This window comes from Camelus ferus, chromosome 2 (assembly GCF_009834535.1).
Source record: "Camelus ferus isolate YT-003-E chromosome 2, BCGSAC_Cfer_1.0, whole genome shotgun sequence".
Classification (NCBI taxonomy): domain Eukaryota; kingdom Metazoa; phylum Chordata; class Mammalia; order Artiodactyla; family Camelidae; genus Camelus; species Camelus ferus.
In genome coordinates, this window is record NC_045697.1 from 85,406,855 (window position 1) to 85,422,184 (window position 15,330).

A 15,330-nucleotide genomic window follows, 5' to 3' on the forward strand; every position below is an offset into this window, starting at 1 on the left:
GCTTAATTATACCATTACTGTTGGTGGAATGTAGTTTGGTGCAGCCATTATGGAAAACAGTGTGGAAATTCCTTTAAAAACTAAAAATAGACTTACCATATGATCCAGCAATCCCACTCCTGGGCATATATCCAGAGGGAACTCTAATCTGAAAAGAGGCATGCACCCCAATGTTCACAGCAGCACTATTTACAATAGCCAAGACATGGAAACAGCTTAACTGTCTACTGACAGATGACTGGATAAAGAAGCTGTGGTATATTTATACAATGGGATACTACTCAGCCATAAAAACGAATAAAATAATGCCAATTGCAGCAACATGGATGGACCTGGAGATTGTCATACTAAGTGAAGTAAGCCAGAGGGAGAAATTAAACCATTTATATGTGGAATCTAAAAAAAATGAGAAAAGTGAACTTATTTACAACGCAGAAACAGACTCACAGACATAGAAAACAAATGGTTACAGAAGGGAAAGGTAGGGTGGAGGGATAAATTGGGAATTTGAGATTTGCAGATACTAACTGCTATATATAAAATAGATAAACAGCAGAGTCCTACCATATAGCACAGGGAACTATATTCAATACCTTGCAATAGCCTATAATGGAAAAGAATATGAAAAGGAATATATATATATTTTACATATATACAAAAAGTTTATATATATATATATAAAAAAGTTTATTTATATATATATATATATATATAAAACTGAATCACTATGCTGTCCACCAGAAATTAACACAACATTGTAAACTGACTATACTGTAGTAAATATATATATATATAAACAAAAAACAAACAAACAAAAAAGAAGCTTATGGCAGAGAGTAAAGTAATCTGAAATGTTGCCCTTCAGAAAAAAAATCCCTCAACATTCTGGACTACGCAAGGAAGTTGGAGGTGGCTGTTGGCTAAAGCCCCCAGGCTGACTGCTAGCTGCAAACCCATTTTCCTTCCTTTCCCAGACATCTAACCCTCAGTGGTGTGGAGCAGCCTCACCAAGCCAGACTCAGGAGCCAGGCTGGAATCTGAACCTGGGCCCTGTTCCTTCCTCTGTCAGAAAACCTCAGTATCATTGTGACTAAGTTAGCGGAATCACTCCAAGTCTTGGTTTCCATGTTTGTTACCTGAAGTGGAACAGTAGCTCCTGGTTAGGTTGATGAAGGGCTATCTTTACTACATTTTGTTTGTTTGTTTTTGGTAGGGGGTTTGTAATTAGGCTTATTAATGTATTTATTTTTAATAGTGGTGCTGGAGATTGAACCCAGGACCTTGTGCATGCCAGGTATGCACTCTACCATTGAGCTACACCCTCCCCCAACTGAAGGGCTACCTTGAAGTCAGTGCACGGTAGGATCACCTCAGCAGCGCAATCCTGTCAGCTGCTAAACGAGGAACCTCAATATCCTGTGATTTTCCCAGCCCCATGTCCTGATATCCATCATAAATTGCCAATGTACCTGCTGCAGACTCTCTCAAAGTTGTTCCCTCTTCTCTGTCCAAACAGCTAACGCCTCCAATTGTCCATTTGCTGCATCTCCCCTAAGTGCTCTCATACCCACTTCCCACATCTCTCCTCAGTCGTTCTACACATACTGCATTGTTCCCTTTATAAACAAAACCTGTTTCACTCTTTTAAAAAAAACACAAACGCTTAGATGCTTCCCATGAAGTAGAGAATGAAAACCACGCATGCGGGGTCCTTGACGTCACTACTCGCTCTACAAACTCTCTTCCTACAACTCCCCCACGCTCTGCTCACATTCCCAGCACCTGCTTCTGCCTCCTTTGCAGGGACACCATGGGGGTGTCTCTGGGGGCAAACTCCCACTCCTTCAAGATTCCACCATCTACAACCACAGAGAAATTTAGTTGTGCACTTTCTATGCTCCTATTTCTCTTGCAAACCATTTTGAATTCTGTTTGTATGTATCCTTGACACTCCCAGGGTGGAAAGGATGTGTGCTCTCTCTACAACAGAGATGATGCTGATCACAGAACCCAACACCAAGCATGTGCTCGTAACACTTCCCGGGTATGTAATGAACAAATGGAAATGAAAACAACACTGGCTGGTGTTGCTGATTTATGGAATTTGTTTCACAAGAGATAATATAAGCTAAATAGGAAATATGTTGTAAGCTTTTGACCATTTTATGAGCACTAAACTTATAACAGGTTATTGTGTGACACCTAAAATGTTGGGAAGAGTATCTTTAAGCTTTTGAGGTGGACATCATGGACACCTGTGGGCACAGCTGCCATAGACAGATGGTGTGTGCCGGGCGGTGCAGGGGCTGAGCATAAGGATGCATTTCTTCTGTCCTTCAGAACACAAGAATGTTCTGGTAGAATAACATGGTTCATTACTCAGGAGGGCCTCTTTCCTCTGTAAACACATAAAAATATGTTTGGATGGGATACGTTCTGATCAGAAAATAGGAATGATATAGACCAGTGCTTCTCAAACCTTAACATGCACACCGATCACCCAGACTCTCTGGTAAAATGCAGATTCTGATTCAAAAGATCTGGGGTGGGCGCTGAGTCTCATCCTTTCTAACAAGCTCCCCGGAGATGGGGATGCTGGTAGTTCAAGGACTGCACTTGGGGTAGCTCTGTGTCTCCCAATCCTGTTATCTGGTACGAGCAGCACTACGATTTTCATCTCCAGGATTTTCACTGTTTGAATTCTCTGATTTCTAATTTTCATTCATTTCCAAAGTTTAATATTTAAACATCTATTTAGGGAGAAGCTTTGGTGAAATAGAGATTGTCTACATCCTTTCATCCTTTTACTTTGAGAATTAGTATCATATCCTCACGATTTCACAGCTTTCTTTTCTCTCTACCTTCTTTGCATTAAAAAAAAATGACAGGCAGGATTATTCCCTCTGGGGAATATGTCTAGGTTTATCTTAAAGCCCAATAATGGACTAGTGGACCACTTACCATTTGGGAAATTGTGAGTTTTTTTCAAAGTTATACCAAATTTTCTAATTTATTCATATACTTACTGGAGTTGGCAAATACAGGACTAGTAAATCAGATACTATCAAGAAGAAATTATCTACTATATGACCATAGAAAAGTAAATACCCTAGACGAGGAAGTGGCATTTGATTCCACGAATCCAATCCCATATTTTCCCAAATATCTGATGGTCTGGAAGCTTTACTCCTTCTTCCCCAGCAGTTGTTTTCACAGGACAGCATTCAAGCCTGTCTGCTATCAAAGAGGATTTGAGGTGGCCTCCAGAGACAAAGCCCAGGACAAAAATCAGAAGAGGAATTTACAAATAAATAGACTCACGATAATATAGTCCAAAGATAGATGAGGGAGATGGGTGGACCAGGGACCTTAAAGAGCTAAAATGGTTAAACCCTAAATTATTCTTATATCCAGAAAAAAAGAAAAAAGAGGGGCACATGCGTATGTTGTTCTTGTAAAAAGAACTAAGTTAAAGTTTTCTAACTGTTTGGTCTTAAAATCCAAGGCCAAAAACAAACTGTACACTTCGAGCTGTGTCTTTGGAGAGATGAGATAATATCCTCGAAGGACACTGGTTCCTGACAATCTTGTAGTTTAGAGAACATCTCCTGTCTTTCTTTGTCTCACTCTTCTGTCTCCTGTCTCATTGTTCAGATGAGCTCTCCCCACATCTTGGGTTCCTGTCAATTCAGGATTGATTTTCTTACCAATCTGGAATTTAATTTTTTGGTTCGTTCTTTACTCTTTTCCATTCTCCCCTGTCGTTTAATTTTTATGTATGTATTCATTTATTCAGTCAAGTTTGGGGAGGCTGCCAAAATTTCTATCTAAAATAGGAAACAATCACTGGCCATAGAGTAAGGAGATCTGAACTGAAGAAGTTCTGACTGAACAATTTTGGCTTTTATACTTTGAGCAAGTCTCTTAATCTCTTTGAGTCTCAGTTTCCTCATCTACAAAATGGAGCCAATTATTCCCAGAGTTGTTTTGAGATTAAAAATTGTAGATGTGAATACTCTTTTAAAAGTAAAAAAAGTTTCTATTTCTTTACAAAACTATAAACCAGCTTCTCAAGCTAGTTGCAAAATTTTATTCAACAGCAAAAGAGATACGTTTTGACTTGCTCTTAAATCAGAGATATGAGAAGGAGTTTCAGCATCAGATTATTCTCACTTTATTCACCAAATCTATCAGGTAAAAGGTTAAGTTCCTCTTTAATTAAAGACTGACTAGAAACACAGAGGAAAGGCCAAGAGGTTGGGTTTTTTAAAACAATCATGTAAACAGTAGGAAACTCTAATATTCTCTATTTTAGCCTTGATACGCCTTATCTGAGGACATCAATATTGCCTGATGAACAAAGCTGGATTAAAACTGATACAAAGGTGAGTGTGCTCAGGCTTCTTAGGCACTAGATCTAGCGAAGGATTTAAGATGCACGTGTTGAGATTAGAGAGTGGAGGATTAGGCTCAGTTCCTGGGATGTTCTGCATTATTATTTCTGGATTAAGAGATGATTAAAGAACAGGACACTCAAAAGGCAGACAATGCGGACAGACCCCAGAGTCACTTTTCATGAAGAGATTATAGCAAATTATGATGAAATAATACAAACATAAGCCGACAACAATTAGAGACATGGCAAACCACAAAATAACTGACCCAGTATGGGAATTCAGATCCACAATTATTTCATTCCATTCCCCTCCAAAAGTAAGATATATAGTTAGGTGTGGTTTTTATTCCTTTTAAAAACTTTTTAAGGGAAGCATTAAGGAAAGGCTGCAGCTGGTGAGTGTTGGGGGGTCAACGATGTTCAACGCTCATTACAAGACAGAACCTGCCAAGAGGAAAAGATGCTTCCAAACTGCCTCTTTGTGGTTGCTGCTCTGGAAGGTGTGAATACATTTTAAATGTAGAGTTTTCAATTATAGACTGAATTTGGTGGCTGAAGTGTTAATATGCGTGTCTCTGTATAAATCCTTTCATTGTGTGAACTTGCTTATTCCTCATTGTATTTTAAAGGACTATAAACTTTTAGAATTTTTGGAATATCCTATTATAGGTGTCTATAACAGCTCTCATTATTCCATTGAAATATATACTCTCATCCAACTTTTTAAAAAATAATGTATTTAAAAGATCTTAGAACTGATCTAACTTCCAATCTTACCTCTCAAAAATGTCATATTGTTAATGGAATAATAAAATAACTGCAGACCTGAATTACTATTAGTTACTACTAATTTAAAAAGGGGTTCCAAAGCCTACTGATTTTTTAATATTGTACCTACCACATATAATTGGAATAGGTTTCTCTAATAAACTTTTAACTCATTTTCTAATCCCAGATTTTTTTATTTGATTCTACTTTTGGAGAAGAATATGTTTTATTATTTCCTTTTCCAGACAACTTGTCTCTAAAGTATGTTAAAGCTTTTGTATGTTACACACACACACACACACACACACACACACACACACACACACACAGGCTCATGCACATACACATCAGACTCAGCACATAGTGTACTTTAGGGCATTTTAACACCCAGGTTTGAATGGCTGGTCAAGGGGACTAATTAAGACGAGAGCTGAAGAAGGGAAAAGAGGTTTGCCTTCAAGAATCGATTCCACAGCTGTATGTAGACTTACTAAAGCACAGTGACGGACTACTTTGCCTTTTGTGACTGGGGTAGGATCTGTGCAAACAGTGGTTGGGGATGTGAGGCAGCAAGGGAGACTTACACCAGCAATTAAAGATAGTCAGAAATTGATATCCCATCTCACTTCCAAAAATTCCTATTAAGATAAAAGCCTTTAACTTCCTAGAAGGACAGGTGTGGGGCGTTATTTATCTATTTATCCTTGCTCCACCTTCGTGTTATTTTAAACTAGAATGTTTAAGACAAGACAAGTTGTTTAATCATGACCTTAAATAGTGATTTAAAGTGGAAAATGTAATTATTTCCCATAAAAAATTCCCTAATAAGTTAATTATTATCAAAACAAAAAACAGGTAACACGTAGCATCCTATGATTAAGATCTTGTGGATTTAGACTAAATTAATGATATTTTTGAATCATTAAATTGTAAAAAAAAAATTCTAAGCAAGTTGTGTCCTTGCAAATTAATTTGGCAATTAATCTCAATTTAAAAATTTTAGACATTTCCATCAATTTTGCTTCTGAAACCAAAGAGTTAGCACTTGATTTTAAAAGTCTGTGAGTTTAGGTAAGTCTTTTATGCAAAACTGAGTCTCAGATTTCTCAGGAGTAGCAGGATATAATAACTTCCTCACTGGATTCCTGTAAAGATTAAGGAAAATGATGGATGTGGAAATACCTTGTAAATAATCCAGGGTTGTAATAATACTAATAAATAGAAACTTTTCCATTCACATTGTGAAATCCAAAGCACAGAAACAACTGTAACACAAATTAATAACTGACAACTTCACTGAAAACCAACAAAATTTCAAATAAAAATTTCAAAATGTAACACAAAATGCACAATATACATTTGTATGAGACTGTTAAGAAGGTTAAGTTATTGGATGGTAAGTTTTTTTTAACTGTTAGAATAATGGAATTTTCTGAACATAATGGCATACAATATCTAATTATTGACAACAGAGGGATTATGAAATGTTTATACAAATAACTAAGAATACTCTTGAAGATAGCGGTAGCAAATTTAATTGAGGGCTCTGTCAGCTTCCTGTTTACCTCCTTTTAAGACCCCTGGCTCTGTAATGTGTTGTCTCCAAATCTCTTAGAATTGTGCTTAAAAAAAAAAATATATATATATATATATATATATATATATAAAATACATATATATTTCATTTATATTAAACAATTTAAGGCATTCTATACTGAGATGAATATCATAGTTAATTATAACAGATGAAATCTGTATACTTTGAATCTTTTTCTGGTTCATTTGTGGGCAGGGCTGATTCCTATAAGAGCTGATGAGAATGTCATCATTTTCACTTGTAATATTTGTACTTCATAGAAGCCATCACCTCTGCCATTTTTTTTTTATTGTTCAGTGACCATCTGCTATGCTGAGTAAGAGTACCTTTGTCAACAGATTTAGTAAATAATATTAACAAAACTTATTTCCCTTATTTATACATAAAAGTAAATATAAATAGAACATTTTCTATGATATTTTCTTCTTTCATCATAATGAGACATCGTGTGCATTGTAATGAGGCAAAGAGGACACTCTATCTTAGGGACTTCTGCTTTACAAGACTGACACTATTAGAAGCTGGATAACTATTAAGTATAATTTTAGAGGCAATGGGAAACCTCTACCTCAGTTGTTTAAAAGAGTATCCTGTATCTTTCATTTTAGTTAAAAGACGTATTTTTAAATCAAATACTCACTGGACCTAACCTTGCAAAGATAATCTCAAATGTCCTTTCCAATTCCCGGACATCAAAATTCTCTCTTAAACTCATACCAAAGTAGAATGGCGGTGAGTCACATAATTTGTGGGACCCAGTGCAAGATCTCTTGTTCAAAATTTAAGAATTTCAAGATGGCAATAGCAGAGTATTCAACGGAGCACAGAGGCCTCTCCTAAGTGCAGCCCATGAAGCTGGCCCTGGGTATAACTTGTACTAGAATATAAGAAACCGAGAATCAACTACCAGAGGAAGAGAACAGAGACCAGGTATATACTAAAGGTAGACACTCTAAAGAAGGAGAGGCTAAGAGAGCCCAAGATACATATCACCCTGCCCTAAAATTCTGTCTTCAACTAGTTTTTGGCTTTAACTAGCTATTAACATCTTTGGAAGATATTAGCCAACTGCAGCTTACCATGTTTCTCATCCCGGGGTAACTTCATATATACAGGGGACATTGAAAAACTAAATCACTTTAAAAAATTTTTTTTAAAAATCATCTTTTTTCAGGTGGCATTTTAGTACCATGAAAGACCGTGGTGATATTTGGGGCAGGGTCCCTGTAACTCTCGGGCCATCTCTCATGGGACCTGTCTTGTTAGCTCATCTGCTAGTAGCGTTAATCCTGGTACTGCGATTGCTAGAGGGTTAAATTTGTATCTCCTATTTTTAAGAGGCAGTTCTATTTTCCTTCAAAGGTAATATATTTTCATGGCAATTGTAGCAAACTTTGAAGGATCAGCCCTAGAACTCAGATATCTGAGATTTAGGAGAGGCCAAAAGAAAAGTGAGGGCTTTTTTCCCTCAGTTTGCTAGGTGTTTTAGCCAGCACTGCTGTTTCTGATCTCTGTCACCACTGCTGGCAAGAAATCTCTCTTCAATTACAGGATCTAGTTACTTCTGAATCAATCCCGATTTGAAGCTTTTGATAAGATCAGTGAATTTTAGTGATGGCTGTAATTTAATACGATATTACAACATTCATTGAGTGCTATCAACATATGAACATTATTTAGATTTAAATTGTGATATATATATACTAGTGTTTATTATTTACCTTTAAGTGTATTTTAAACAAGATAACTAAAAATGATCAAGTACATTATGTTTGTGTGTGTGTATTTTGGTATGCCTCTGATAATTTAATCAGAAACACATTTTATTGCTGCAACAAAATACATAATGTTACACCTGGCAATGCCTATGGGCTTAGAGCACATATAACCTGAACAGAAGAGAGTAGGCAAAGCCACCGCCTAGGTTCAAATGCATAGCTAGGGTTTACTTCTCACAATGATGCGCTATAAACTGTAACCATCTATACTCCAAGAGGCACCTACATTGGAAAAATTAATCCTAAATAAGTCAAGCCCTTTTACATTAGATTTTTCCCTTTCAAACATAATATCTCCAAGTAAGTACCACAATGTTGCCCCTCATTTTGTTTGTCAACTGGCTAGAGATGGTATTGTCTATCTTTGCATATAAACAATTTTTCATAGTTTCCGTAACTTTAAAAATAGTCATGGTGATTTCCAAAGAAAGTATCATACCTCATAAATCTTTCTAATTATGCCATTACTACTTATTTTAGAAAATGATGAATTTCAGTCTCATATTTTATCTAGATGTGTGTATATAGGGATGTTGCCTCAAACAACAAGATATAATCATGATACCTTTTTGTTGTTGATGAAACACCCATTTGAATATAGCCCATATTTTTTGGCTATGTCTTTAGATTGTGGAATATATGCTCTCTGAGCACACAGCTGGAAGAAGAGGGCGTTTATCTCAATTTCATGTTCGGGAGAAGAAACACTAATAGAAACTTACTTCTATCCGTCTCCACTACTCATGATATTGGCTGAGCGTTTCAACTAGAAAACAGACAGGAGCGCACGTTGCTAACTTGATTTTTGTCATTTGATCATTAAATTTAAATTTTCCACACTGCAGAGGAAGTGTCTAAGAGTTCCACTCAAATGAGTTGATTTCCAATCATGTGCAATCATGTTTTTGTTGAGTTTTTTCCAAACTTTATGTAACCCCATTATTTCTAAAAATGTTTTTTTCTTTTCTTAAGACTATATAAAAGGCAGAAAAATCTTTCAAAAGGATAATTAAAAGAGACATTTGATAAGTTAACTATACATATGCTGCCATATTTTTCTTTTTCAAAGTGAAGATTCATTTCAGTGTTTTCACAAGTGAAACTAAAAATAAATACTTGAGAAATATATGAAACATTAAATATATGTCATGTCCAAATTTGCTACAAGAAAAAATTGACGAATGAAAACCAAAAACTATTCACCGACTTACTAAAATAAATCAGTTTCCAAAGGATCCGGAACTTATTGAAGGAATAATAACATGTAATCTTGGAAGTTTCTATACTTATAAACTTGAGGTCTGCGGACATTAAAGTGAAGTTTAAATCAAATCTAGCTCAGTGAGTCCTTTAAAAAATTGGTATTGTAACAGGACCCAGTATCCAGCTGTTCTGTGGTCAAATTTGTTTCTTTATCCCGAAGGGAAAGGTCTGCAGAAACATATTACTAATTTGCTTTTATTCTATACTGATCAAATAGCTTACTCTTACTTTTTAAGATGCAAAGCAAGAAATATCTTATTTTAAAAGCTTCAGGTGAATTAAAAGTGTATATTTCATATGTTCCAAATATTTCAAAAGACTAAAATGTGTGGATTTATTGGTCTGCAGTTTTTGGTAAATACCAAAAGGAAGGGGGAAGATGTGGATATAACATCTTTGGGTTTAAGAAGTGTGTTCAGGAAGTAAGCAGCCAAGAACACCCTGCTTCTGATACTGGTTTGGGGACTGGTGGTACAGCAAATGCCAAGTGTCATCTAAGAAGTAGCAAGAAGTACACGAATTTGTACACATCCAAACAAACAAAGACCCACACTAAAATGGTGCTGGTTTTCTCCGCAATGTAACTGAATTTATGGTCAACATACCACTATGTGAGTCAATAAAATATTAGCAGTTCTGTTTTTTCATGTCATACTCTGTGATTTTTTTTTAAACCACAATAACTACAATAATAGTATTTATTTTCCTTCCAAGGTGGAAATTAACATGTGGAAGCATCGAGTATCCTAAGTATCAATTTGTATGGTAATATCCTGGAAAAATAAAGCAGAATTTAGCGTCACTTCAGGATTTAAATTGCGAAGCATTTTTTAAATGGGATATTTAAGTATTGGAGGACTTTAATTTGAAAGTCAGTTTTCAAAGCAAAGTCATGGTGTAATTGACTACTCAACTATAACTTTTTAAGCTGTTGCTTCTACTAAATGATTGTAAACCAATGGGAAAGAATAAATTACATTCTTCAGAATAATCGTCCCAAAATAAATATTTAGAGGTACTGGTTATCGGTTCAAGGTCAAATGAATAATTGGAATGATTCTTGCAAGTTATGCTTGCCTTTTTCACCCAATACAGATGACTATAGAATATGCTTTCTTCCTGGTGACTGGCTGATGGCAACTGACCCTGGTAAGTTTCATTCATTACCAGGTTGCTACTATGGATGCACTGACCCCCAAGCAACACCTGATAAGAAGACAGCGAGGAAAAACAGTGTCAGAGAGTGCTGCTTGGTTACTAGAATCAACCACCTAATCATTGTGAAAACCAAGGAAGAGAGATCAAAATAATTTAAATCAATGCAAATTATGTGGAATTCACACTACCCCTCTGCTATCTGTTAATTCAGGCATAACTGTTCCATGTGCAATATCTACTCATCCATCTCAGCACGATGAAAAATACGTTCTGTCCTAACAACAGTGACAACAAAAATACACTGGGTTTTAAAATAAAAAATCCTGACCTCTAGATAGACTGCCTAGAACTACTATAGAAATGAACATAGGAAGATAACAACAGACAGATACATTTTATTCCTACCTTTCCCCTCTTCATTTCAAATCTTTTGTTGGAGATTTCCCACACATTTCCCCAGATACCACGCAGAGTCTGGTCAATAAATCCAAGTGAGATAACTACAGTCTGAATCCTCAGGTTCGTGAAGCCACTTGAGAAAGTTGCTACATTAAGTTATCTGAAGACTGACCCACGGTGGCTACTTGTAATGCAGCATTCCCTCAGCTCGCTATTATTCTTTACTCTTTAACATTCATACTTAACCACATGAATGTTCAATAGACCCAGGACAAATAAACGGAGGGTGGGGGCTTCCCTCATTCTTAGAAGAATATTTCTCAATTATATATTTTGTTACATCTTAAGAGATAAAAGCCGTATCTGCAAGTGATTAAAAGATATTTTCTATTCATGGTTTCATTTCTGCTGAAATAAATGCATAATTTAAACCACACATAATTCATAGCAATTTAGGCCCATTACAGAGTTCTAGCTTCTTTTTTTATGATAGTTACTAATTAAAATAGAGTGTTAATTGACACGCTGAGCCTGCGACTTCAACATGCAGGTTTAATGAATAAAACATCCTGACATAAAAATGAAAACAATACAGACAAAGCTGCTAGCTGTTATGTTTCGAGTGTGTGGTAAAGATTAAGTACATTCACTAAAGTTGAGAACTGTGCAAAGAAAACATTTGTAATTTCTTTCTTTAAAGGAAGAAGGGAAGGATTTTTGAGAGAAATCTAACTTCTGGGCCCCTCATTCCCAGCCCCCCTCCCAAGAATTTAAACTCATCAGAGTTCCATCACTTTTAAAGGATAAGTGATGGGATATTTTAATATAATCCTGAATATAGGTTTAGATTGAAAATGGGAATTGGGACCATAATTAATTATGTTGCCAAGTTTTTTGAACTTTAAGGAGACAGACTGAGGCAAATGAGGACATTTAAAAGACTGCAACCTTATAAAAGTTCATGGGTTAAAACTTGGTAAAATGACAGTATCTTTTTGACATTTGATTAATTCCATATGCAGAGTGAGTGTGAGGAATTAATACCCTTTTGGTGTTTTCACTTTCTGAAACCACTGTAATAAGAGACCGACATAAAATCAAAACCAAATATAAACACAGTGTTCAGCTAAGGTTACGGCCTTATTATCGCTCTTAATAAACAATAATGAGTAATAATAAATACCGATCGCCCTCAATACACTCTGCTCTGTAGGCATATTTGCTCTCGCATCCATCCATCACGTCTTTCAGGATAATAAAACAATTCAACCCCATCAAATCCTCACAACCGCTCCCTCGGGAGGGATGTTTTATCTCTACTTCTGCGAGCCCAGGAGGATTTTATTTGTTTGAAGGGGGCGGAGAATGGAGCGGGGTCCTATTTATTTCCATTGACGACTCCCCTGTTTCTCACAGCCGCCCAGGGACCGGGTGGGAGGAGGAGAGGAGGAGGTGCGGAGATTCCCTCCTTCAGAGAAGAAAAAGGGTTCAGGAAGCGAGGCAGGAGGAGGAGGGGTGGAGGGGGGAAGAGAGGGTAGTGTGTTCGGAGAGATCAGCAAAGAAATGAAAAAAATACATATAGTGTGTGTGATTTAGCGGGACCGAGATGAGAAGTAAACAAATTTGCAACCCAACTAAGTTGATAAAAAAAGAACTCTGTTAAAAAATACACAAACCAACCCAGAAACATTTTCTCAGGTTCATTTCCCGCTCAAGGTCTTGGTTTCAGGGAGCTACTTGTACCCAGAGCAGATGGACAGCGCCCCGAAGGGGACCGCGAGGGGAACCTCGACCGGGCCGGAAGGACAGCTCAGCGGCAGCGCGAAGGTGCCGGCAGAAAACTCCAAGGATTTCGGTGACCCGCACGCAGCGGGTGCAGGGGGCTGCGGGAATTCTCCCGCCTAGACCTCCGGGGGCGGGATGCGGGAATGCACAGTGGGGAGGGGGCAACAGGGAGCGCAATGAACCGAAACCGCACCCCAAAATCAGAGGTTTGTGAAGTGCCCCAAGAGAACAGCTGGGACTTGGAACTACTGGTTCGGATCCTGAATGTCGGGTCCGCCCTGACTTCAGTCCTAAAGGGAGCACGCACTAGAAAGAACCCCAACTCCCGCGCAGACCAGGTTAGGGCGTGACGCCCTGTTGCTCCGTTTGGGGCGGGAAGGAGTGTCCGCTCGGCAGCTGCTCTGCTTTCCCGGCAAAAGTAGGATCCGGTCCCAGGCCACCCTGCTCAGCTCGAGGAAGTTTCTTTAAAGATGCTCGCCCACCACACAGGGGACAAATGAGGACCCAGAGCGGTAGGGGGTCGGCCTGGCAGCGCAGAGAGAGAGCCTAGCGCCCGGGAGTGCGCGGCTTGGGACCGCCCGCCAGGAACCCTCGCGCTCCCTGCCCGTGGGCGAACCCCGCGCGCTGTCCAGACCCCCGGCTTTTCGCCTCACACGCAGTCGCGCCCTGCAAGACCCCAGTCTCACAGACTTTCTCCAGCGGCGGGCAGAGGGCATGAACCCGGAGAGGGAGGCAGCAGCCCTCTAGCAGACGGGCAAAGAAAATGTCCAGGCCAAGTAGAGGATAAGGGCTCTGCGGCTCCCCGGACTCCACCGCACCCTGGGTACCGGACCCTGTGGCCCCGGCCAGTGCACTGTCTCTCCACCTCCTCCTAAAACCGCTGAGACCGCTCAGCCACCAAAACAGTCTGGAGAACCGAGGGAGATCAGTTCCAATACCCGCACGCTTTCGGCTCCTCGGGATCCAACGCTCTCGCCCAGCGGTGACCGAGAACCTAGCGGGGCCCCGCCGAGTTAGGGGACCTGCGCCTCCACCCCCCACATCCCAGATGAGCCCTCGAGTGTGAACGCTCCTTGTGTCAGGTCTCGGGTGGCGGGCTAAGGCGTCGGGACGTCGGGGTTTGCTTTCCTCTCGCTACTTACCTTAAAAAAATGTTTGTTTTTCCTGGGAGGGAAGAGGAAATATCCCTCCCCGAGGTGTGGCGTGCGAAACAGTCCAAGTCCCCGGCTCCGGCCAAGATGCTAAGCACCAGTACTCAGGAACCAAAGGGACTTGGGGTGGGGGGTGGTAGGGTAGAGGACGCAGTTAAAAGAGAAAAATTAAACCGGCCTAAGTGTCCCAACTTTGCGGCCGACGTCGCAAACTTCAAAGGCGGGCAAGAGCTGGTGGCGCGCGGCCGCCGAAGTTGCTGCGAAGTGGAGCAAGGAGGAGCGCGGGACTGGGGGATCCCGGGGCAGAGCCAGGAAGCGGCGGGAGGTCCTTTTAAAAGGCGGGGAGCGTGCGGGGACCTGGCGGCTGGAGGATGCTGCAGCGCGGAGCTGAGCTGGCCCGGGCTGGGCGGGTGGCCGCTCGGGGCACCCGCTCCAGGCTGGAGCGCCGCTCAGGGAGAGCCGGGCGCACTGGGCGGCAGCGGCGTGTGCGCGGCTTGGTTCGCTCCGCTCTCTCTCGGCTCCGAGCGGGGAGTGTGTGATCGCTCCCGAGTGTCACAGCTGAAGCCCAGAGCCGCTCCCCCTCCCGCCCCACCGCTGCCCGCCCTCCCCCTCCCTTCTCTGCCCACTGCCTCCCGCTCAGTTCCTCCTTCCCTCCCGCTGCGCGCCACCGCGCGCGCGCGCGCGAACACACACACACACACACACACACACACACACACACACACACACACTGCGACCCAGCGCTCTTCAAACAGGGACCCTCGCGGGCGGCATCGCGGAGGGCATACTCCCATCCTTACCTCCCAGCCAGGCGCAGGGAAGGCGAGGGAGGCCCGCCGAGACCCCCTCAAGCTACAAAACCCAGGGAGAGGCGTACTCGGGACCATCGCGCTGTCAGGGAGACCCGGCTGCACAATAACGGGGGAACGCAGGTTGATTAGGGAGTGAGGTGGGGAGACGAGCTAAACTGAGAAGGTTGGAGGCGGAAAGCAGAGTGTGCAAACTGTGCATTCTTGTCCCACTTTTCACCCGGCC

The 15,330-nt window shown here is 40.4% G+C and overlaps 1 protein-coding gene across 2 annotated transcripts in view; it reads right to left on the reverse strand.

Moving 5' to 3' along the window:
• The window catches only part of NDNF (neuron derived neurotrophic factor), a 37,364-nt gene extending 22,251 nt beyond the window's left edge, over positions 1-15,113 (reverse strand). The window contains exon 1 of one of the 2 annotated variants that reach the window (XM_032462669.1): positions 15,096-15,113. The gene's annotated coding sequence lies outside the window, so the exon portion shown is untranslated. Of the gene's footprint in view, positions 1-14,286; positions 14,871-15,095 lie in introns of those variants that run through there. The other variant, XM_032462658.1, reaches the window with a different exon arrangement.
• Positions 15,114-15,330: the final 217 nt, after the last annotated feature.